Source organism: Chlorocebus sabaeus, chromosome 9 (genome assembly GCF_047675955.1).
Source record: "Chlorocebus sabaeus isolate Y175 chromosome 9, mChlSab1.0.hap1, whole genome shotgun sequence".
NCBI classification, from domain to species: Eukaryota; Metazoa; Chordata; class Mammalia; order Primates; family Cercopithecidae; genus Chlorocebus; species Chlorocebus sabaeus.
In genome coordinates this window covers 56,241,757-56,266,483 of record NC_132912.1, presented here as the reverse complement: position 1 = coordinate 56,266,483, position 24,727 = coordinate 56,241,757, and positions in this window count along the sequence as shown.

Genomic DNA, 24,727 nt, shown 5'->3' with positions numbered 1-24,727 from the left:
CAGGGCAGGCAAGATGGGAACACTCTTCTTAGCTTCTTTTAATCCGTGCTGTCTGTGGTCTCTCACTCCCGCTTCTGAGTATTCGCAACAGTCAAAAGAATTTTGCCCAGTTTCCCTCAGTCCTTTGCAGTACACATTATAAATTACTTTTGAAGATGCATCTTCACATAAGGTGTCAGGCACTGTAAGCCACCCCATCCCCATCCCCACTCAACAGCCACTGGTGAGAAGCCATTTTTAAAATTTTTATAATTATGTTTTTTGAGATGGAGTCTCTCTCTATCACCCAGGGTTGAGTGCAGTGGCACGATCTTGACTCACTGCAACCTCCACCTCCGGGATTCAAGCGATTCTCCTGCCTCCGCCTCCTGAGTAACTGGGATTGTAGGCACCCACCACCACTCCTGGCTTTTTTTTTTTTTTTTTTTTTTTTTTTTTCTGTAGAGACAGGTTTTACCATGTTGGTCAGGCTGGTTTTGTACTCCTGACCTCAGGTGATCCACCCACTTTGGCCTCCCAAAATACTGAGGTTACAGGCATGAGCCACTGTGCTCACCAAACCATTTTTTTTTAAGTAGGTTAGTTTTCAAAAGATGTGTGGTCTCATTTTACTGTTTTTTGTTTGTTTTCTTGAAGAGTCATTACTTTATTGAAGCACATTTTACATATATAATTTATCTATCCGAGTATACAATTTAAAGATTTTTTATAATAAAAAAATTAGCTGAGCATGGGGTGACATGCACCTGTGGTCTCAGCTACTTCAGAGCCTGAGGTGGGAGGATCACCTGAGCCCAGGAGGTCAAGTGAGCCGTGATCACACCACTGCACTCCAGCGTGGGTGACAAAGTGAGACCCTGTCTCAAAAAAAAAAAAAAAAAAAAAAAAAAAAGATTTTTTAGTAAGTTTACCAGGTGTGCAAACTTCGCCATTTAGAATGTTAGAATATTTCCATTACCCCAAGTGTTAATCTCTGCCCCCTCTTGATTAAATCAAGCATCATCTACTTATTGTCTCTATTTATTTGCTTTTCCTGTATTTTCACATAAATAAAATCATATCAGATGTATTCTCTTGTGTCTGCTTTCTTCCACTTAGCATAACGATTTTGAAGTTCACCAAAAATCGCAGCAGGAATCACATCTTTTTTTTTATTGTTGAATAATATTCCATTATATGGGTATACCTTATTTTGTCTATTCATTCACCAGTTTATGGACATTTACATTGTTTCTAATTTTTGGCAGTTATGAATACTACTGCTAGCAACATTTATGTATAAGTCTTCAGACATATTGAGAGAGGAAGAAGGAAGAAACCCGTCAGGCAGGCAGTTAAGGGAGGGTCCTGGGTTGAGTTCTTTCAGATAAAAGAACAGCCTGCAGGCACAGATAAGGGACCTTGCACAGTGGGGCTTGCCTGAGACATGCCCACAGCCTCACAAATAAAAGCGGCTACACAGGAGATTTGCCTAGATAAGCCTGCAATGGAAAATTCTGTCCCCTGACACATGCACAGTAAGGGGAACAAAGCAATGTGGAGTAACTCAAGCTAAGGACCCACATGCACACTATGAGTGTTACTAGGGGCTCCTTGCTCCCAGAGCTCTCAAGATGGTGGCAAGCCTCTTGTTTTCTGACCTAGAGTTCTTGACCTCACAGATTCCAAGGAATGGAATCTTGGGCCATGCCCTGAGTGTTATAGCTCTATTAAAAGCTGTGGGTCATGGAAGAGAACCATGGAACCCAGCAACTAGTGTTCAGTTTGATTAGGACAAACCCAGGCACTTAGCCTTGGAGGAACAATGGCAAGCCTTTAGCCCGATCAGGAGTGGCAATGGGCGCCTCACTGGATCAGGAGCACAGTGGACACCCTGCCAGATCCAGAGGGGTGGAAGTCAGCAGCGGGTCTGCGACAGCAGCAAACAGCAAAAGCTCAGCTTGAGCCGTAACAAACATGGACCAAAACAGTGTGCAGTTGCAAGATTTAAGAGTGAATACGGAGCTCCCATACAAAGGGAGGGGACCCAAAGGGGGTAGCTGTTGCCAGCTCAAATGCCTGGGTTTATATCCCAATCATTGTCCCTCCTGCTGTGCTCTTAGGCGACAGAAGATTGGCTATTTCTTTACCTTCTGTTTTTGCCTAATTAGCATTTTAGTGAGCTCTCTTTACTACCTGATAGGTTGATAGGTCGAGTGTGAGTTAAGTTGCAAGCCACTTGTTTAAAGGTGGATGTGGTCACCTTCCCAGCTAGGCTTAGGTATTCTTAGTTGGCCTAGGAAATCCAGCTAGTCCTGTCTCTCAGTCCCTGCTCTCAACAAGAAAACCCAAGTGCTGTTGGGGAGGTTGGCTGACGACCGCTCTAACTGCTTCCTGCTGAATTGGGGCATAGTAGAAGTAGGGGTTGTGCAGTTGAGATTTCCTCAGGAGAGGTGTCTTCGATGTCATTAACATTGGAGCATGGGCTAGCAGGCCAGTCCAGGGGTCCACAGTAGATCTTAGTTATGGACTGCATCTGGAGTTCCATTTGAAGAACGATTTATAGTTTTACAGCTTTGATTCTGGAAGAGACAAACTTAACAAGAAGGTTAAAGATATAGGGATTGAAATGTATGACCTGAAGTGCAGGGGATTATTTCTTTGGCACACTTCACAGGCCCTGACTATCTACTTGATAGTTTTGAAAAGGCCTGGTCCAGTAAATAGTAATTTGGCCATCTGATGGGTGCTATCAATGCCTAAGTGAAAGCTTTGGTAAAGGATTTTAAGTAATTTCCATTGGTTAGCTGCAGGCAAAAGTATTTTTCCTTCTTCCATGTCTAGCCATCCTGAGGGGAGGAAACTATGTCCTCATGAGGTTCCCCATTCTATTTCTTCTACTGAGTACTGGGGCTTGGTTTCTCAGAGGGGATTACCCCATACTAGGGGTCCTTCTATAAGCATTTCTAATGGAGGGTCCCACCTTATGACTCTTTTGGCTTCAATATCTACTTGGCAGTTCCCTTCTATTTCCCTTTCCTTTCCTTTCTGATGACCCTGGCAGTGTAAGACTGCCACCTCTTTAGGTTTCTGTACAGCCAATAGTAATCTCCTAATGGCTTCCTGATGTTTGATAGGTGTTCCCTCGGAAGTTAGGAATGCCCTTTCTCTCCATATGCTGCATGGGCATGGAGGACTAGGTAAGCATACTTAGAGTCTGTATATATATTTACCCTTTTTCCTTCTAATTCTAGTGTATAATGGCCCCTGCTTTTGCTAGGATGTCTCTCCCTGACAAAGGAGTGGGGCTTTCAGGCATAATTAGAAAGGCATGTGAAAAGAGTAAAGTTCCCCAGTCACAACTTAGTGGCTGGGAGAAGTATCTAGTGACTGCCTGTCCTAGGACCCCTCAGATAGTGACAGATCTGGAGGACAGTTGTCCGAGACAGGAGAGTAAGACTGAGAAGGCCACGCCAGTGTCCAGGAGACAGTTAACCTCCTGGCCCTTAATGGTAAAGCATACCTGGGGCTCTGTGAGGGTGATGGCATGGGCTGGCACTTGCCCTGGGCACCCTCAGTCCTGCTGCTGGATCATCTGGTTAGTGGCTTCTGACTCAGAGGACCTTTGTCTCCTGGGGCAGTGGGCCTTCCAGTGACATAAGGGGCATGGGTGAGGGGGCGGCTTATTTCTATTCAGACAATCTTTTTTAAAATGTCCTTGTAGACCGCACTGGAAGCAAGCCCTGTTAGGCATTCCATTTTCCCAGCCTTTCTGTGTTCCAGAGCCTCCAAAGTCTGCTTGCCTGAGGGCCATGACTAAAGTGGTGGCCTTTTTTTTTTTTTATCTCGTTTGTCCAGTTCTGCCTGTTCTTCCTGATCTCTATTATAAAAAACCGAGATTGCCAAGTTCAATAGGGTTTCTAAGTTTTGCTCCAGGCCTAAGGCAGACCTTTGAAGTTTTTTTTAAATGTCTGCAGCTGACTGAGTGATAAACTTATCCTTTAAGATTAGTTGGCCTTCAATAGAGTCAGGTGACAGAGACATATGCTTCCTCAATACCTCCCTTAGTATCTCCAGAAAGGCTGCAGGATTTTCTTCCTTTCCCTGTGTTATAGTGGACATCATGGAATAATTTATAGGCTTCTTCCTAGTTTTCCTTAGTCCTTTTAGCATGCAAGTTAGTAAATGTCTGCAGCACCAATCTCCATGTTCTGATTCTGCATCCCAATGAGGGTCTACACTGGGAACTGCCTGCTGGCCTGTGGAGAATTGTTCTCTTTCCTCTGTTGTCATTCTATCATTGACCTGACTGAGATACCAGAGATCACCAAACTCTCGGGCTGCAGTTATGGTGGCACTTCTCTCATTTGGGGTTAGTGTCTGTTCTAGCAGTAACATTGTATCTCTCCATGTCAGATTAAAGGATTGTCCTAACCCTTACAAAACATCAATATAGCCATCAGGGTTATCTGAGAATTTACCTAGGTCTATTTTAATTTGCTTCAAGCCTGACAGGGAAAAAGGTACATACACTCTGACTGGGCCAAATTCTCCAGAATACATCTTAGGGGCGTTTTTGCCTTGGGGGGAATGTTTCCCATCTGAAAACAAAAAAACAAACAACAACAACAACAACAACAAAATAGGGATGTCAGCACCCTCTATGGTCCTAATGCTTATTCCTTTCCAGGGTGAGTAACCACCCATGGACCTCTGCTTATCGGATTAGTTATGCTCACCGATGTAGCAGTCCTCCATCCCTTTTCCCACCTTTCTTGACCACAAAGAAAGGGGTCTGAGCTGCTGCATTCTAGTAGTCCTTTACCAGAATGCCCAACATTGCCTTTGGTCTCAGGGGTGAGTCCTAGAGCTGGGTTGGGTTCCTGAGTATTTCATAACAACCCAGTTGCCCCATTAAGATGCATTCCTGTAAACAACAGTTCTTGTGCAAATTCATTTCAGAGAGGGTGTAGGTAACATTTTGAGTCAGGATTGAGATAGAGTTTTTTTAATTCTGTAAGTACTTTAAGGCTTAACTGAGTGCAAACAGCTCTAACGTTTGAGCAGACCAATTATTAGGCAATTCTCCTAACTCTGCTTCCACAAGAGTCTCCCTATCAATTACTGAATACTCATTGTGGTTTTTTTTTTTTCCTCGATCACCTGGGAGGAACCATCTATCCTCATACTGAAGGGAGTTCCTCCTAGGTCTGGTCAGACCTTTGTATAGTAATTAAGATTTAAATCTCCTGTTAGGAAATCTGCTGGGTTAAGGGAATTTTCAGTGGTTAATGTTAAATCACCTTTTTTCTAACAGAATAGCCCCATACTTTAAGATTTGAGGTAGTAAGTTACCTTTTTGCTTTTTTGACTTAGGATAATTCTGAACTGGTGAGTTGTGCCACAATGAGGTTTCCCCTAAAAGTTATTTTTCTACTTTCTTCTGTTAGCAAAGGAGTTGCCACTACAGATTGAATGCATTTGGGCCATCCGTGGGTTACTGGGTTAAGGATTTTTGATAGGAAGGCTACGGGTTGTCAGTGGTCTCAGTGTTTTCAGGCTATGCTCTTGTTTTCACTGACAACAAGGTAGTGTTGGAGTGTTATAGGGTCATGGAGAAGACCTTCAGTGATCAATTACAGGTTTTGAATGTACCCTGGCTTTTAAAGGGATAGGGCACACTTTTTTCTTTACTACTTCTTTCTCTCTTTGACTCCCTCTTTTTCTTTCTCTCTTTCTCTCCCCTCTGTCTCTCTCTTTTTCTCTCTCTTTTCTCCTAGCCCTTTACAAACATGGGGCCCTGGCAAGGGTGGTGGGGAATGGGTCCCACATAACTGCCCATGTCAAGAGCTGTGTGCCTAAATTGGGAGGGACACCAGGGACATGACTCTCTGGATTCATAGCCTAGGGGCCTAAGGATGCAGAGTAGAGCTTGCTTAGATCTCTTTGGAAATACAACTTGCTAGAGGAAATGAAAGTCTGAACCGTTAGTATCTAGGAGGCAGGGATCGGAGGCAGTAGATTCAGAAGTAAGGAGAATTTTGGGGCTACACTTTCAAGAAAGTCGTGGTCGGGACCCAGGAGGTATGGGTCAGAAGGAAAGGTAGGGGTGCACGCATGGGCAACTATTGAACAGAGACTTCTGGCTGTGCCATGATCTCAACCGTTTAATGCCGGGAGTTTGAGATGACAGTTTTCTGCCTGTAGTTGGCCCTTGGCTTTCCCAGGGAAATTGAAAGTGGAAGCTGGTTCTAGGCAGACCAACGCTCCCAACTCAGAAGGGTTGGGGGTTGTTAGAAAGCCCTACCCCAGACAGCCTCACGTCTGAGTCTTAAGTCCCATGGCCATGCTAATCATTTTTAACTGGCTGATGGGTGCCCAGTATTTTCCTCCATTTCTAAGGAAGGATAGTACAGAATGGCAAGCAAAACTGGTCCAATATTACTTACCGCTTTGGAGGTCCTTAGGTGGTTGCCAAAATGTTACCAGGGGGGTCGTTGCTCCCAGAGCTCCCAAGATGGTGGCAGGCCACTTCCACGATGGCAGCAAGCCTCTTGTTCTCTAATCTGGGGTTCTTGACCTCATGGATTCCAAGGAATGGAATCTTGAGCCATGCAGTGAATGTTATGGCTCTATTAAAAGCCATGGGTCATGGAAGAGAACCATGGAACCCAGCGACTAGTGTTCAGTTCAATTAGGACAAACCCAGGCACTTAACCATGCAGGAACAATGGCAAACCTTTAGCCCGGTAGGGAGCAGCAATGGGCACCTCGCTGGATCAGGAGTATAGCGGACACCCTGCCAGATCTGGAGGGGTGGAAGTCAGTGGCAGGTCTGTGACAGCAGCAAACAGCAATGATGGATGGCGAGTGAAAGCTCAGCTCAAGCCGTAGCAAACATGGGCCCAAACAATGTGCAGTAGCAAGATTTAATAGAGTGAAAACAGAGCCCCCATACAAAAGGAGCAAACCCAAAGAGGGTAGCCATTGCCAGCTCGAATGCCTGGGTTTATATCCTGATCACTGTCCCTCCCCCTGTGCTCTCAGGTGGTAGATGATTGGCTATTTCTTTACCTTCTGTTTTTGCCTAATCAGCATTTTAGTGAGCTTTCTTTACTCACTAAAGCTCTCTTTACCCACTGACTGGTGGGATGTGAGCTAAGTTGCAAGTCCCTTGTTTAAAGGTGGTGGATGTGGTCACCTTCCCAGCTAGGCTTAGGGATTCTTAGTCGGCCTAGGAAATCCAGGTAGTCCTGTCTCTCAGGAGGATGGGGTGGAGCTACCAGAAATTCATGCCTTATGTAAATGAGACATGTAGCCCTCATTAGTTTCTTTTAAAAGCCTCTGTATTCAACTGTGAAACAGCAACCCTTTCTCAGGACCCCTCTCGGTGGCAGAGAGCTTCCTCTCTTTCTTTCCCTTATTAAACTTCTGCTGTAACCTCACCCTTGGCATGTACGTGTCCTTGATTTCCTCGGCTGTGAGACAAAGAACTTCAGGTGGCACCACAGACAACAAGGCCATTTCAATATATTTTCGTTTCTCTTGGGTAGATACCTAAGAGTACAATTTGCTGGATCATATGAAAAATTTATGCATAACTTGTTAAGAAACTGCCAAACTGTTTTTCAAGGTGGCTTCACCATTTTATGTCCCTAGCAGCAATGTATAAGTGTTCCCATTTCTTCACATTCTTGATATTTGTTACTGTATATTGTATTATAGCCATTGTACTGCATGTGAAATGGTGTCTCATTGCGCTTTTGCTTTGTGTTTTCCTAATGACTAATACAATGAGCATCTTTTCATGTGCTTTGCTTATTAGCCATTCATATACCTTCTTTGATGAAATATCCATTTAAATCTTTGTCCATGGTTTTTGATAGGCTTGCTTATCAAGTATGAGCATTCTTTGTATATTCTAGATACAAGTCACTATCAGATATGTGTTTTGCAGATATTTTCTCACTCTGTTGCTTGTCTGTGTCTTTTTTTTTTTTTTTTTCTTTTTTTGAGACGGAGTCTTGCTTTGTCACCCGGGCTGGAGTGCAGTGGCCAGATCTCAGCTCACTGCAAGCTCTGCCTCCCGGGTTTACGCCATTCTCCTGCCTCAGCCTCCCGAGTAGCTGGGACTACAGGCACCCGCCACCTCGCCCGGCTAGTTTTTTGTATTTTTTGTAGAGACGGGGTTTCACCGGGTTAGCCAGGATGGTCTCGATCTCCTGACCTCGTGATCCGCCCATCTCAGCCTCCCAAAGTGCTGGGATTACAGGCTTGAGCCACCACGCCCGGCCGCTTGTCTATGTCTTTTAGGGCACAAGAGTTTTTTGATTTTGATGAAGTCAAATTTGTCAATTTTTTTCTTTTGTTTTTTGCTTTTGGGTTATATCTAAGAAATGTTTGCCTTGCCCAAGGCCTTGAGGGTTTTCTCCTATGTCATTCTTCTAAAAGTCATATTGTTTTAGCTCTCACATATAAGTCTGTGATCCATTTTGAGTTAATTTTTGTGTATGGCATGAGGTGGGGGTTAAAGCTCGTCTTCTTGCATGTGGATACCAAATTGTCTCACCACCATTGGTTAATAGGGCTATTCTTTACCCAAGGAGCTCTTTTGGCACTTTTGTTGAAAGTAAATTGACTGTAAATGAAAGAATTTATTTTCTGGATGGTCAGCTCTGTTCTATGGATCTATACATCTGTTCTCATGCCAGATCACACTGTCTTCATAATTGTATTATAGCTTTACAGTAAGTTTTGAGGTTAGGAAATTAAAGTCCTCCAAATTTGCTCTTGTGTTTCAAAATTTATTTGGCTATTCATGGTCTTTCATAATTCCATGTAAATTTTAGGATCATATTATCAAGTTCTGCAAGAATGCATCCTGGAATTTTGATAGGAATTGGATGGAATCTATTCAGTTTGGGAATAGTCATCTTGTCAACATTGAATTTTCCAATCCATGAACATGAAATGTCTCTAAAAATTATTTAGATTTTTTTCTTAATTTGCCTCAGCAATGTTTTATAATTTTCAGTGTAAAAATCTTATACTTCTTTTGATAAATTAATTCCTAAGTATTTTATTTTTTGTTGCTGTTTTGTGCAAGGAATTGTATCCTTAATATCTTTTTCAGATTGTTCGTTGTTTATACATAGAAGTGCAATTGGTTTTTGTATATTGATCCTGTATACTGAGACTTACTGTGCTTATGATATGGTTTGGCTGTGTCCCCACCCAAATCTCATCTTAAATTTTAGCTCCCATAAATCTCATGTGTTGTGGGAGGGACCCAATGGGAGGTAATTGAATCACAGGAGCAGGTCTTTCCTGTGCTGTTTTCATGGTGGTGAATAAGTCTCACGCAATCTATGGTTTTACAAAGGGGGTTTCCCTGATCATTCTCTCTCTTGTCTGCCACCATGTAAGATGTGCCTTTCACCTTCTTCCATGATTGTGAGGCTTCCCTAGGCATGTGGAACTGTGAGTCCATTAATGTAAATTACCCAGTTTGGGGTGTGTCTTGATCAGCAGCATGAAAACAGACTAATACAGTAAATTGGTACTGAGAGTGGGGTGCTGCTGTAAAGATATCTGAAAATGTGGAAACGACTTTGGAAGTGAGTAACAGGCAGAACTTGAAACAGTTTGGAGGGCTCAGAAGAAGATAGGAAAATGTGGGAAAGTTTGGAACTTCCTAGAGACTTGTTGAGTGGCTTTGACCAAAATGCTTATAATGATATGGACAATAAGGTCCAGGCTGAGGTGGTCTCAGATGGAGATGAGGAACTTGTTGGGAACTGGAGTAAAGGTCACTCTTGCTATACAAAGAGATTGGCAGCATTTTGCCCCTGCCCTAGAGATCTGTGGAACTTTGAATTTAAGAGAGATGATTTAGGGTATCGGGTGGAAGAAATTTCGTTCTTTTTTTTTTTTTGAAGCGGAGTTTCACTCCTGTTGCCCAGGCTAGAGTGCAATGGCGCAATCTTGGCTCACTGCAACCTCCGCCTCCCGGGTTCAAGCAATTCTCCTTCTTCAGCCTCCTGAGTAGCTGGGATTACAGGCATGCATCACCATGCCTGGCTAATTTTGTATTTTTAGTAGAGATGGGGTTTCTCCGTGTTGGTTAGGATGGTCTTGAACTCCCAACCTTAGGTGATCCGCCTGCCTCAGCCTCCCAAACTGCTGGGATTACAGGCATGAGGCACTGCACCCAGCCATGGTGGAAGAAATTTTGAAGCAGGAAAGTGTTCAAGAGGAAGCAGAGCACAAACATTTGGAAAATTTGCAGCTTGATGACGTGATAGAAAAGAAAAACCCATTTTCTGGGGAGAAATTCAAGCCGGCAGCAGAAATTTGGATAAGTAACAAGGAGTCCAGTGGTAATCACCAAGACACTGGGGAAAATGTCTCCAAGACATGTCAGAGACTTCAAGGCAACCTCTCCCATCACAGGCCAGAGACATAGGAGGGAAAAATGGTTTCCTGGGCTGGGTCCAGGGCCCTTGTGCTGTGTGCAACTCCGGGACTTGGTGCCCTGCATCCCAGCTGCTCCAGCTGTGGCTAAAAGGTGCCAGGGTACAGCTTGGGCCGTGGCTCCAAACGGTGCAAGCCCCAAGCCTTAGCAGCTTCCACATGGTGTTGAGCCTGCAGGTGCACCGAAGTCAAGAATTGAGGTTTGTGAACTTCTGCCTAGATTTCAGAGGATGTATGGAAACACCTGGATCTCCAGGCAAAAGTTTGCTGCAGGGGTGGGGCCCTCCTGGAGAACCTCTGCAAGGGCAGTGCAGAAGGGAAATGTGGGGTGGAGCCCTCACACAGAGTTCCTACTGGATCACCACCTAGTGCAGCTGTAAGAAGAGGGCCACCGTCCTCCAGACCCCAGAATGGTAGATCCACCAACGACTTGCACCATGCAACTGGAAAAGCCTCAGACACTCAATGCTAGCCTGTGAAAGCAGCCAGAAGAGGTGCTGTATCCTGCAAAGCCTCAGGGGTGGAGCTGTGCAAGGCCATGGGAGCCCACCTCTTGTGTCAGCATGACCTGGATGTGAGACATGGAGTCAAAGGAAATCATTTTGGAACTTTAAAGTTTAATGACTTCCCTATTGGGTTTTGGACTTGCATGGGGCCTGTGGCCCCTTTGTTTTGGCCAATTTCTCCCATTTGGAGTGGGTTTATTTGCCCAGTGCCTGTAACCCCATTGTAACTAGGAAATATCTAACTTGCTTTTGATTTTACAGGCTTATAAGGTGGAAGGGACTTGCCTTGTCTCAAATGAGACTTTGGACTGTGGACTTTTGAGTTAATGATGATGAAAACAGACTTTGGGGGACTGTTGGGAAGGCATACATTTTGAAATGTGAGGACATGAGATTTGGGAGGGGCCAGGGGTGGAATTATATGGTTAGGCTGTATCCTCACCCAAATCTCAGTTTGAATTGTAGCTCCCATAATTCCCACATGTTATGGGAAGGACCCAGTGGGAGGTAATTGAATCACGGGGGCGGGTCTTTCCTGTGCTGTTCTTGTGGTAGTGAATAAGTCTCATGAGATCTGATGGTTTTATAAAGGGTAGTTCCCTTGCTCATTCTCTTTATTGCCTGCTACCGCATAAGAAGTGCCTTTCACCTTCCACCATGATTGTGAGGCCTCCCCAGCCACGTGAAACTGTGAGTCCATTAAACTTCTTTTCCTTTATGAATTACCCAGTCTTTGGTAAGTCTCTATCAGCAGCATAAAAGCAGACTAATAGATCTTTTTATTAGTTCTGATTGTGCTTTTATGAGTTCCATGGGATTTTCTGCACACAGGAGCTTGTCATCTACAATAGAGAGTATTACTTTTCCGTTCTCAATGTGGATGCCTTTGTTCCCCACCTTGTACTTACCTGATTGTATAGCCCCACTTTTCTCTTGAGACTGATGCTGCTGAAGCTGGAACCCCCAAGAGATTGACTCCCTATGGCCATAGACCTGTGCTGTGACCTGTGGTGGCCCAGGAGGATAGCAGCAATAAGCCACAGGTGCCTTCCAACTTTGCGGGGGTGGGAAGGCAAAGCCTGTGCTCACTGTCAGATGTCCATCACAGGCCCCCGTGGCCAGGGGCATGGCCCCAGGTCTCTGTACCCTCTAATTTGGGACCCCTAGTTCTGAGAGCCCTGCTGACGATTTTGTGTCTGATTCCTACCTTATTCCTCCAAACACACTTTGCAGCAAAAGATGACTGTCTGGGCCCCACATGGTGACCCCAATTTGTTTTAATAAAATTAGTCTTACATTATTCCTTATCAGTGAGTGAAGCAGTGGGAATCTTAGAAATACAGCACAGAAGGTTTGGGAAGCTGAGTATGCCAGACTGTAGGGCCTGTGGTGTTTAGACATATCCTCCCCAAACTGAGGCAGGCCCTCGTGTCTAATACTGATTTTTTAACACAGGAAGAGATTTAGAGATGGAGGTTGAGGGGGAATCACTTCTCATGGAACCAAGGCGCTTCAGGGAAGGTTAAGCTGCCTTCAGAGGGTTGATTAGAATATCTGAGGGGGGGGAGTTTAAAGAAAGAATATTCAATACTATCATTTTAATTTTGCTTTCCAAATCTGAGTTTCTTTTGCTGTAATATTTAAATTCAACAAAATCATTTTTGTTCTTGGAAACAGAAAATACAGCGAGTCTCAAAGGAAACAACAGGGAGTTTGAGGGTTTCTATGGTCCTGCAGGTGGAAACTGCGCTGGAGAAAACCCAGGGTTATACCCCCAGTTGGGCGTGGAATGCAGAAACCTGGCCATGTAATAATATGTGATGTTTATTGAGTGTTCTCTCACACTCAACAATCATAATGTTTGTTGAGTGCTTTATAAATGCAGCCATTATAAATGAAGGACCACTCTTGTTTAGTGTTGACGCAGGGTGCAGTGGAAAAACTAAAACACAGCCTGGGAGCCAAAAGTTCACAATGGTGTCAACTCTTCACTTGCTTTGTCAAAAATGGGGACGGGATCCAACTACACTGCACAATGACATTCGTAAAGAGATTTGTTCACCTCTCCAGCCCACTTCCCGCAAGCCTTCCCCATAGCACAAGCTGCTCTGAGACATCTTTCTTCCCAGTACACCTACCACATCCCTCCCTCCCCACCCAGTTTCTGACCCCAAAGAGCACCAGGGCCGGGAGTCAGTTCTCCCACCTTGGCACAAACAAGAGCCCATGAGGAGGCCTCATTTCCAACATCTCATAGACCAACAAGCACATGAGTGTCACACGGGGGTCTAAAAGCGTGAGTGCCATGTGCTGTGGGGGGTGCTTTATGGGTTGATGATGATAATGATGGCAGCTACTAACCCTTGATGTTCTGTGTGGCCAGGCATTGTTCTAAGCGCTTTATGAGCTTATGCGCTTAGACCCTTGCCTTCAAATTCTTGCAACATTCTTAAGAAGCAGGCATTGGCCTCACTGTTTTACAGAGGAGAAGCTAAGGCTTGAACTTAGATACCTTCCCTGCACTTACAGCAATTAAATGGCAAAATAGAATTTGAAACCATGTCATCTGCATCAGAATCCATGTACTTAATCACAAGGCTACTTCTACATCTCCAGCTATATTTCATCTCAGTTCATTTTCACAATAGCATTTCCTTTTTCACTTGATAAAACAGAGGCTCAGAATGTTAAAGGTCAATGGCCCCAAATCATAGTTATTAAAGTAGTGGAATAGGCCGGAGTGGTAATGGGGAGGGCCAGTGGGAGGCTGAAGGCAGTAGTCTATTGTGCAATGCTCCCATCTAGTGGTAAAATCTGAAAACTTCCTTTTCTGCCCATTTCTAAAAATGATGTACAGTTGCTTCAAGTTTCAGAAGATGGAAACTCTGTGAAATCCTCAAAGTATTAAAGTAAAAGTGAAAGGACAACTATATCATAATGGAGGAATAACTGAGGCAATAGCTTTTAGCTGAGAGTCGACTTGGCTCTGAGTTTCCTGGCAGCCAAGGCTAAGAGGGAAATGTGTGTCCCATTGCTTATTGCACAATAAAAAGTCAATCCATCACCAGACCAGCCTTGGACTTCATTTTTAATTCAACAACAATGGCACTAAAGATGTTGTAGGTGCCCTCCTGTGAACATTCATTTACCTGGAAAAGCCAACCAAGGGTCCTGATGGAATAGGTATGCCTGTTTATATAGGGGCCCTGGCTCAGTCTTTCCCCAAGCAGTCATTCCTGGGATGAGAATGCCCCATGAAGGCTTCAGCAAGTGCTATCCACTAGGTCTTTCGGGCCCAGGCACCACCCACATTTATGGTAGTTTTGGTTCAGTTATGTTTCGAAGGCAGCGCTGAGGGCCTGGCCCCTTGGTTTGGACTTTGGGTGGTGGCAGTGATGGTGCTCTGTTGTTCCATGAGCTCCAGAGATGCGCTCTAGACCTGCACTGTCCAATAAGGCAGTCACAGGTCACATGTGGCTCCTGAGCACTGGAATTGCAGCTGGTGTGAACTGAGATGCCCTGGAAATATAAAATCCACAGCAGATTTCATATAAAAAAGGTAAAATCGCTCATCAATAATTGTTATACTCATTACATCTTGAAATAAATTATTTCATGCCGGATTAATAAAAAAGAAGTTGTTAAAATTAATTTTACTTATTTCTTTTCACATTATAAAATGTGACTTTTAAAAAATTTAAAATTGCGTATGTGGCTGGCACTGCATTTCTTTCTAGTCTAGAGATAGAAGGAATATTCTAGAGAGAGTATTTCTCTTTCTACCTGGCTCCAGAGAGAGGTGGACTAGGCACTCTGGTCACCATGTGCAATGCCCCAAAACCCTAAGAACCTTTTGTGTTATCGTGGGGAGAACACTTGTCTTGATCTTCTAGATGCAGGTTGGCTGAGAGTTGAAGAATTTGGATAAAGTGTTCAGTGGCCCCAAACAACTTTGCTCTGCCAGTTGGGACACGTTCTCTCTGTGTCAGCAGGCCAGGGATTGGGGTCGGGCTGTTGTCAACAATAATGGGAAAGGAGGGGCAGGGGCAAGGCAAGTTTGTTTTTCAGAAGTAGAAAACCACTCCTGCACCTGAAGTGGGTGTCTCTTTTGAAAAGGATTATTTGGTTTCCAGGTGTGTGGTGCTCCTTCCATCACTGGGGTCCAGGTCTGGGTCCCAGGATTTAGACTTCACACCCCAAGGCCAGCTCTGATTTGCTGATGTATCAGTTGTAGCTTTCAGAAGCCAATTTGCAAGTTTCCTTTCAGATCTTAAAAAGGCTGGAAAGCAGGGAGATGAGGGCATAAAGCTTTGTAAATTATTAAAATCCCAAGCACACACATCTTCAAGCACATGGGAACCACAAGTCCCCAGTTATTACTGTGGTTCTGCTTTTTCCCCCATATTATGTGTTACAACATTATGAGTCAATTTCCCAGAAATTTTAGCTGCTTTTCTCTGGCTGCACCAGTTATATCAATAACAAACTCACAATCACATCAAATGACTGTCAACATATCCCAGTGCACCATGCTCCATGTAATGACTAAATAAAGCAAAATTCCTTTATGGATTCCTTGGAGTATAATTGATCACAAGTGCGAGAATCTTCGGCTAAGTCCAAAACACAGCATCAAGCTCCCAGGCAGCTGGCCAAAATGTGAAGGCAACCTGCCTGGATAAACTTCTTCAAAGTTTCCAGTTTACTCTTAGCACCTCTAAGGTCACTGTATGAGTCCGTTTTCACGCTGGTGATAAAGAGATACCTGAGACTGGGCAATTTACAAAAGAAAGAGATTTAATGGACTTACAGTTCCACATGGCTGGGGGCCTCACAATCATGGCAGGAGGTGAAAGGCAGGTCTCACATGGTGACAGACAAGAGAAGAGAGCTTGTGCAGGGAGACTCCCGTTTTTAAAGCCATCAGATCTCATGAGACTTACTCGCTATCACAAGAACAGCACGGGAAAGACCTGCCCCCAAGAGAGACCTCCCACCAGGTCTCTCCCACAACACCTGAGAATTCAAGATGAAATTTGGGTGATGACACAGCCAAACCACATCAATCACACTCCAATTCTTGAATGAAATTGGGTAGGACCAGTGCCCACCCAAATGATCAGAATGGTGTGTGTGCCTCCTTAAATGTGAGTTCTCACGTCAGAGGTGCATAGGGTTGGGGAGCAAGAAGTATGTAAGGTCTCCACCAGGTGCGGTGGCTCATGCCTGTAACCCCAGCACTTTGGGAGGCCGAGGTGGGCGGCTCAAAAGGTCAGGAGATTGAGACCATCCTGGCTAACACGGTGAAACCCCATCTCTATTAAAAATACAAAAAAATTAGCCGGGCGTGGTGGCAGGCGCCTGTAGTCCCAGCCACTTGGGAGGCTGAGGCAAGAGAATGGCGTGAACTTCGGGGGGCGGAGCTTGCAGTGAGCCGAGATGGCACCACTACACTCCAGCCTGGGCAAGAGTGTGAGACTCCGTCTCAAAATAAATAAATAAATAAATAAATAAATAAATAAATAAATAAATAAATAAAGTGTGTGAGGTCTCTTCCTGGACTTAAAACAGGGAAGGAACCCAAAAGCCTCTTGCTGAGCAGAATACTCACTGTGGGGTTTGCCCTTTGGTAAGTCAGACTTTTGGTGGTCGAATTCAAAAGCCTCCTGTAGCGTGCAAAGGACATAGCTTCAGAGCCTTTCAGGGTGGCTGGCTCATGATGGGCACGCCCCATCTCCTGTGGAATAAGACTTAGTTGTCTGTTACTGTCTTGTTTCTTGTTACCCTGGGCTATGTCTCTTAGGTTGCCCCCAAATCTTCAAGGCAGCCTTGGAGGAGCCTCGCACCGGGCTCAAGCTAGAGCTCTCAAGGAAGAGCAAAGACGTGGGGTGACTAGGTGTTCAGTGGGTCTCCAGGGGCAACAGGATGCAGGGCTGTGCTACCTGGCAGCTCTCCTTTCAAAGGGGATGCATCTCTGGCCATCATAAAAGATTCAGCTCTGTCAAGGGCCTTCCAACATGCAGAGCGTGAGTGAGGCCTGTCGAGGGGCTCCCGGGGCCTCCCTCACTTTGCCTCCTGCCTCCAGATGTTTCCTTCCCTAGGGTCTTGGCAGCCGGTCCTGAGCCCCGGGCGGCCCGTTTCCAGGACCTGCGTTCCCAGGCATGGCCACACGAGGTCGCGCGGCTCCCGCTCCGGAACCGCCTCACCAGAGCTGGGTCAGGCTGGCTCCGCGGCCTGTTCGGGTCGCGGGATCCCAGGGCCGGGTCCCAAGACCCTGCCTGACCATCTGAGGGGCAACTTAGCTGCGCTTGGAGATCCCCTTGACGACTTTGTCTGCCAGGACGCCCCAGCGGGGCCAGCTAAGCGTCCTGGTCTGCGGTTGCAGCCTGTGGTGAGGGGTGGAAACGGCGCCCTCCTCCAAGGCTGCAGAGGCGATGAAGATTCCCGCGACCTGGCGGCACCAAGTCCTTCTCAAGCGCAGGGGAGAGGGAGGGCGCGGGGGTCCTGGGGGTCTCCCTCGGAATGAGGGGTGGGACCCCCGACGGCGCCCCCAGCCAGGGCCAGAAGCGTGGGCGCGCGGCGTTCCAGGTGTTCCGTGCAACACGTTTCTGTCTCTCCCGTTTTCCAGAGGGAAAAGTTGCCATGGGAAGCAAGGATCCCCGAGACTCGGTCCTGTCCACGTGGTGCAGGGCACCTGTCTTCAGGGGCCTCCGAGGAGGGCCTGGCCCGGCCCTGCCCAGGTTCAGCCAGGTGACCGGGGCTGCAGGCAGGTCCAGATGACTACAAAGTGTTATCCCCTCCATTCTCCAGGCCTCTCCTGAGGGGACCCTGCTGGAAAGCCTATGGGCTCCCACCCCTCAGGGCAAAGGCTGGACTTAAGGGCCAGGCTTTCCACGTGTCATTTCCTCTCCGAACCTCTGGGTGTCACTCACCTCCAATTTCCTGTCTTTAGCTGGGCATTGACTGACAGAGCCGGGAATCTCTGCTGTCCCTGCTCAGGTAGAAAGGCTTGGCCTACTTCACACAGGCCATGGTCCCCAAACACTGCTCAGCACCCCCCGGCAGGCTGCACATCTGGATAGGCATAGGGGGAATAGGATCCCACACTCACCCTCACCATGGCCTCAGGCTGTGCAGAGCAGGCTTCCAGGTCCTTGACTTTGGGTTTGGACAGATGACTTTGGCTAATGGAATATTAGCAGTCATAGGGTTAGCAGAGGCTTTGCGATGTGCTTGAGAGATTGGCTTTGCATTCCTGCACTCCACGGTTGGAACCTAAATGAGAAGCGTTTCCTCCTGGTAGCTGCTGCCCTTTCATCCTGGACCCCATAATAAGCACACATAGAGCAGGCCTGAACCCAGCCTGCAGTGGGGAGCCAAGGCCTGCAGTCCCACAGCTTGAAGCAGAGCTGCCCTGCTGAGCCCAGCCTCCATAAGCAGTCAGTGGTCTTCAGTGGGCCACGCTTACAAGCATGGGAATTAGCGCTTATTGTCATATGCCACTGAGAGCTTGTGGAGGTTGTCCAGCAAATCTGACTGACCAATGTCCTTTTCTCGGTCAGGTCTGAATGACTTATGCCCAATTCCATGATACAAATGATATCACTGAGACAACGTTATCTTGAAAATTGTGCAAGCCACAGAGCTGTCTTCCTAAGAGCTTGTATGGTGTGTATGGTGTATATGCTGTGTGTGTGTGTGCGTATGTGTGTGTGGTGTATGTGTGTAGGCAGGGGAGGACACTGTCTTCAGTCAGAGTTCAGACCAATGCCCTGCACCACCAGGACAAGGTGAGGGGTCAGACTGCTACCCAGCGTCACCCTGGGATGGAATTCCGCAAAGACTTGGTAGAGGGGCCCAACCTGATATACCAACGTTCTTATTAATTGTCTCCAAATTTTGTAGCTTCCACTTAGGGAACAATTGACACCCCATAGATAGATTCTGATTTTCTTTCCTTTACTCTGTTGGGTGAGGCTGGAGCTGCTGTCTTGTCTCATTCAAAGCCATGAAGACGCCACCGCCAGTTACATCAGTGTTTCCATGCATCATAGCTTTCCTTCCCTGTAGCTCAGGTACAACAGCATGTTCCAAGGATCCTGATTTGCCTCGAGTTTACACACCTGATAAGTGATTTCCTTTCCAAGAGCCATAAAACACAGTGGATGGTGACCCCGGGGCCCAGCACAGGTATTCTAAAGCAATTAGCCACCAGCCAGGAAAAACCATTATATGAACAGTGGGCTGAGTTGTGATGGACAGGTCGCATTCCATGAAGGTTCCCAATTAGAACACTGGAAAAGGAGCGAACAGACAGATTGGCAAGCCTCCGTCTCTACTTTTACCCATTAGCAGCCCTCCACAGGTCACGGGGCGCTCCAGCTGCGCTTTGGCTACTGCGGCCCCCTCTTCCTCCCTTGCTGCAAAGCTGAACCCAGTGGTTGACTGGGTGGGTGCGGTTTCTGGCCAGGCCTGGACCCCTCCCCTTCTCCAGTCCTCCCCAGTCTTTACTGCTCTGTGTCTTTCTGGGGCATTGCTTTGTGCAAAGACAATACCAGGGAGTTCTCAGGAAATATGCGCCTCACAGACCCCGTAGGACTCACTGCAGCTGACATCTGAGCTGCTTCTCTTCTAAAATGTTGCTCCTAAAGCTCAAAAACAGGAGCAGATTTCAGCAGCTGCTCCAATTTCTCTCGGCGTGATGAAATAATGAGGGAGAATTGCCCCGTGACATCTGATACAAAACGTTCCTGTTTCCAGTTTACCCACATAACAAGATAGCTTCATTTATAATGAGATAAGCAGAGAGCAGTGCTCGAGAAGGCCTGGTGTCATTATGGAGCTATTTCTATGTTAATGGCGATGAGAAGAGAATGCAGAAATGTCTGTCACAGATTGACAAAGGTGATGTTAAATATGCCTGCTGCAATGCAGCCACTGTGGAAGGCCCCGTTCAATACGTGGGCTGAACAAACAGTGGATGACTTGTATGCTTTGGGGAGAAGGCGGTGTTTGTATCCCTCTCTGAACCCTCCTTGCCCTGCTCCCACAGTCTTTGAAGCCATTTCTCTCACCTTCTCTCGTCAGGCATTTGACCCTCTCTGCCTACGGGCCAGCCTCCCAGGGTTATCCAAGGAGGGTCTTTGAGATAGGTACAAAGCTCAGGTCATCAGCCTGGGAGGAGGCAGACCATACTTTAAGGGGCCCAAAGTTGAAGACAGGGAAACTGACTCTAAGCTGGACAAGGGATAAAGTCATGAGATTAACTGAAGTAGATCATGGAGAACCAGATCCAAACTTGCTTAAGCGGGAGAGTTCAGGTGTGGCTGATTTGGGTTTGAAAGAAGCCATACGGATGCCATTTCTTTTGATCCTTCTTTGCGCTCCTGTCTCCTCCACATCAGGTCTGGTCTCAGGCTCCTACCCCTGGCAGGACAGTCACATCCTGTTAGGCTCCAGGGGGAGAGGGAGAGTCCCTTTCTAGAAAACCCAGTAAAGGTGTCACTCCTTACCTGTGACTTAGATTGGGTCCTGTGTTCATCTCTAAAACCGCATCAGTTGAGAAGCAATACTCTGACTGGCCAGGCCTGGGCCGTGGATTCCACCTGGGTCACGTGGTCTGCAAGCAATGGTCTTTCGTAAGCCATTGCCAGGAGTCCAGTGAATCATACTCAGCTTCTTTTGGGCTCACATTTTTTTGTTTGTTTGTTTTTCCTTCTTGTATCATTGTTGTCTGGGAAGCGAGGAACAGAGAAACTGCGCATACCGCTCCTCTCCCAGCGTCCCATAGGAGGAAGTCTTTAGTGTGGCTCAGAGCCTTCCTGGTTAGGCCTCTACTCTCCCACCCCAGCTGCCTCTCCAACCCATCCCGGTCCCCCAAACAGCATGCTTTTCCATCCTTCTGCTTTACATGAGCATCTGCCCAAGGGACCCGGACTTTCCTCCTCCAACCAAAAAACTCCTATGCATCCCTCAGGACCCAAATTGTCCTACCCCTTCTGTGATACTTTCCCCAAGTTCTTCCAGGCATTTGTCTATGGTCTGACTCCCTGTAAAACTCTTTATCACATTGTTATCTCATGACCCTAGGAGTCTGGGAGCTCCTGGAGAACTGTGTTTTAAAGTATTCTTTATTTTTTTTTAGAGACAGGATCTCAGTCTGTCACCCAGGCTGGAGTGCCGTGGTGTGATCCTGGCTCACTGTAACCTTGATCTCTTGGGCTCAAGTGACCCTCTTGCCTCAGCCTCCTGAGTAGCGGGGACTATAGGGGTGTGCTGCCACACCCAGCTACTTTTTAAAAAAAGATTATTTTTGGCCGGGCACAGTGCCTCATGCCTGTAATCTCAGCACTTTGGGAGGCCAAGGCGGGCAGATCACCTGAAGTCAGGAGTTCAAGACCAGTCTAGCCAACATGGTGAAACCCCGTCTCCACTAAAAAATACAAAAAAATTAGCCGGGCGTGGTGGCAGGCACCTGTAGTCCCAGCTACTCAGGAGTCTGAGGCAGATAATCGCTTGAACCCAGGAGGCGGAGATTACAGTGACCCAAGATCATGCCACTGCACTTCAGCCTGGGCTACAGAGCGAGACTCTGTCTCAAAAAAAAAAAAAAAAAAAAAAGAATTTTTGTAGAGGTGGGATCTTGCTGTGTTTCCCAGGCCGGTCTCAAACTCCTGCCCTCAAGCAATCCTCCCACCTTGGCCTCTGGAAGTGTTGGGATTACGGGCATGAGCCACTGTGCCCAGCCAAAATATTATTTTCAGTTTTTTTAATTATGAAACATTTTCAAACATTAAAAATATGTGTTCACCACCCAGATCTAATAGATAACAGCTTGCCACATTTGTTTTACCTTTGTCTCTCTCTTGGAAGAAATAAAATATTAAAACAATACAACTAAAGCCCCAATACCCCCATTCCCTTCCCCTCTACTCCCAGGTTTCTGAAGTTGAGTTAAATCTCTATTCGATTTCACACTCTTGAGAACTATTCGTGTTAATTTGTAAATATGTTTTGTTCATTTGTACTACAATGGAGTGCTTTTGATTGTAAGAATAAACCATGGTTACTTAGCCTTTTCCCTCCTGGTGAGTACATTTGTTTCTGACTTTTCAGCATCGTACACCTTCGGCAGTGAATGTTCTTGCCTGTATCTCCTGTTGCCAAAGCAAGACACTATCAGCAGGTACACTAGTGGTGGAATTGTTGGCTTTATGTAGGATCTGTGCATCCTCAGCTTTAAAAACATTGTAAAGGCCAGGTGTCTTCCGAAGTGCCTTCCTAGCTACTCGGGAATTAGAGCCAGGAGGATTTCTGGAGCCCAGGAGGTTGAGACTGCAGTGAGCCATGATTGTACCACTGCATTTCAACCTGGGCAACATAGTGAGACTGTGTCTTAAAATCAACAGCAAAACATGAATAAACATTACTTGAGTTTTCTCCAAGTTCAATCTGACTATGAGAAAATGAAGTCATATTTTGGTTCGTTTGTATTTGCCCAGTGACTGATGGGGCCAAGCCTTTTTTCATACGCTTGTTGGTCATCCAAGTTTTCTCTTCCACAAATTGCTTGTTTTCCTAATTAACGGGTTGTTGGTCTGTCTGTGCCCTGGAGCCAACTCCTTTGTTTGTTATACACAACCTTGTCTTATCCATCAGTACATTCCTGAATCTTTCTCAGTGCCAGACACGGCCGGCCCTTGATAAATTTTTACTGGAAAAGGGAGAAATGAAGAAGACAAGCCCTCTGGAGCCGGTGAAACTGTTCTGACTGGCCCCTGGGGGTGACCTGCTTGAGCACAGGGCTGCTTAGGAGATGGATCTGCCTGGGACCTAGGCGCTAGGTCTGAGCAGATAGAGAGTAGTGACAGCCAGACAGGACAGGGAGGTGGCCGATGGGGAGGGCGCTGCTGAGTCCAGTGGACCCTTTCTGGGCTCCACCCTCCATAAAGAGTCTCTAAGCCTTGCTGACTTTGTTGCCAACAGTTCTTCAAGAGGCAGCCCTGAGATCTCTGGAAGGCAGTAAGAAATCTGGTCACTTCTACAAAATGCCAGGATTCCAATCCCCTTCCCAAGGTGAGCCCATTAGCCACAATCCTCAGGACTCAGATTTAGACGTTTAATTTCCAATTTCTCTAAATCTTGCTCCTGTTCTGAGTCATTAAACAGGCTCCCAGGCTGTCTCCATTTGAACATGCACTTGCTGGCTGAGGCAGCCCTGGGTGCTCTCAGGGAACACACACTAACAGCTCCCCCTCAAGCACTGCCTGGGAGAAGTGTGGAGCCCAATTCAGGCCTCATCACGTCCTTCATTACCAAGCACCACGTGCAGCCACCCTGTGGCCAGAATTCAACTCTTACCTACTTGTGAATGATTTTTTAAATAAATACAGTTTACAAAAAGCTTTGAGAGGCCAGCAATCATAGCTGACGCTGGCCAGTGTCTCAGCACTTACAATGTACCTGGCACTTAGGAGGCCTCAATAGTGATTTATTCATTTATTTATTTGGAGATGGAGTGTTGCTCTGTTGCCCAGGCTGGAGTGTAATGGCGTGCTCTTGGCTCACTGCAACCTCTGCCTCCTGAGTTCAAGCAATTCTCCTGCTTCAGCCTCCCGAATAGCTGGGACTACAGGTGCCCGCCACCACGCCCAGCTAATGTTTGCACTTTTAGTAGAGATGGAGTTTCACCACGTTGGCCAGGCTGGTCTTGAACTCCTGATCTAAGATGATATGCCTGCCTCGGCTTCCCAAAGTGCTGGAATTATAGGTGTGAACCACTGTGCCTGGCCTCAATAGTGATTTATTTAAGAAATGGATGAAGGGACCAGAACAATTGACATTATCAAGGTGGCAATTCTCTTTGAGTTTATCTAGAAATAGCATTCATTCAAGTAAAATATTAAGAGACAAATATCTTTTTTTTAAACATTTAATCTAATCATTTTTAAAATTTATCTAAAATAATGAACATAGAAGAACAGCCACTGAAATCTTGATATGAAAAATTTCCAGATATTAAACCTTGCTTCAGATATTAAAACCTATTATAAAGGGACAATAATTGAAAGAATATGGTACTGGTATAGAAGTGGATCTATCAGTGGACAATATTAAATTGCTGAAATATACTCAAGTAATGCAATAATTTAGTTCATAGTAAACATGATGTTTCAAAAGGGTAGAAAATGATTATCCAGCCTCAAAGCGGGGAGTCTCTGAGCCCAGAGCTCTGAAGGGCCTTAGCAGTTTGGTGCCTTATAATTGCAAGACCCTATCTTATCAAGAGGTGACAGCTGTTGGGTGAGATGGGGGGAGGTTTGCAAAGCTAGCAGTCTCTAAATGGATAAAAAATTGCTTGTTTGAGCTATTTTAAAAATAATTGGATGTGCAAAAATTTTAGTTGGGTGCTGGCAGGCTTTTGAGCTAACAGATCTCAGCCTGCAGTGCAGAAATAAGCAACCTATGGGCTAATGTACAGAGGCCATCTTTGGCTCATTTATAAAACAAGTCCCTGTTGGCAACTTCAGCAGCTACAGCTGGTGGGATCACCTCCCCGCTCTCCAGAGGAGCAGTGTCTAAAGGGACTCTATGATGCTTCTCAGTGAGAGCCCAAGGTGAGCAAGCAACTTCCCTTTCTGTGAGTTTTCCTACCCTCCTTTTGCCTGTCAGCCTCTCATGATGGTCATGACAACAGGCAACATCTGAGCATTTCTTTGCCAGGCACTCGGTCAGATGCTTTCATGGAAACCATCATCAAATACACAAAG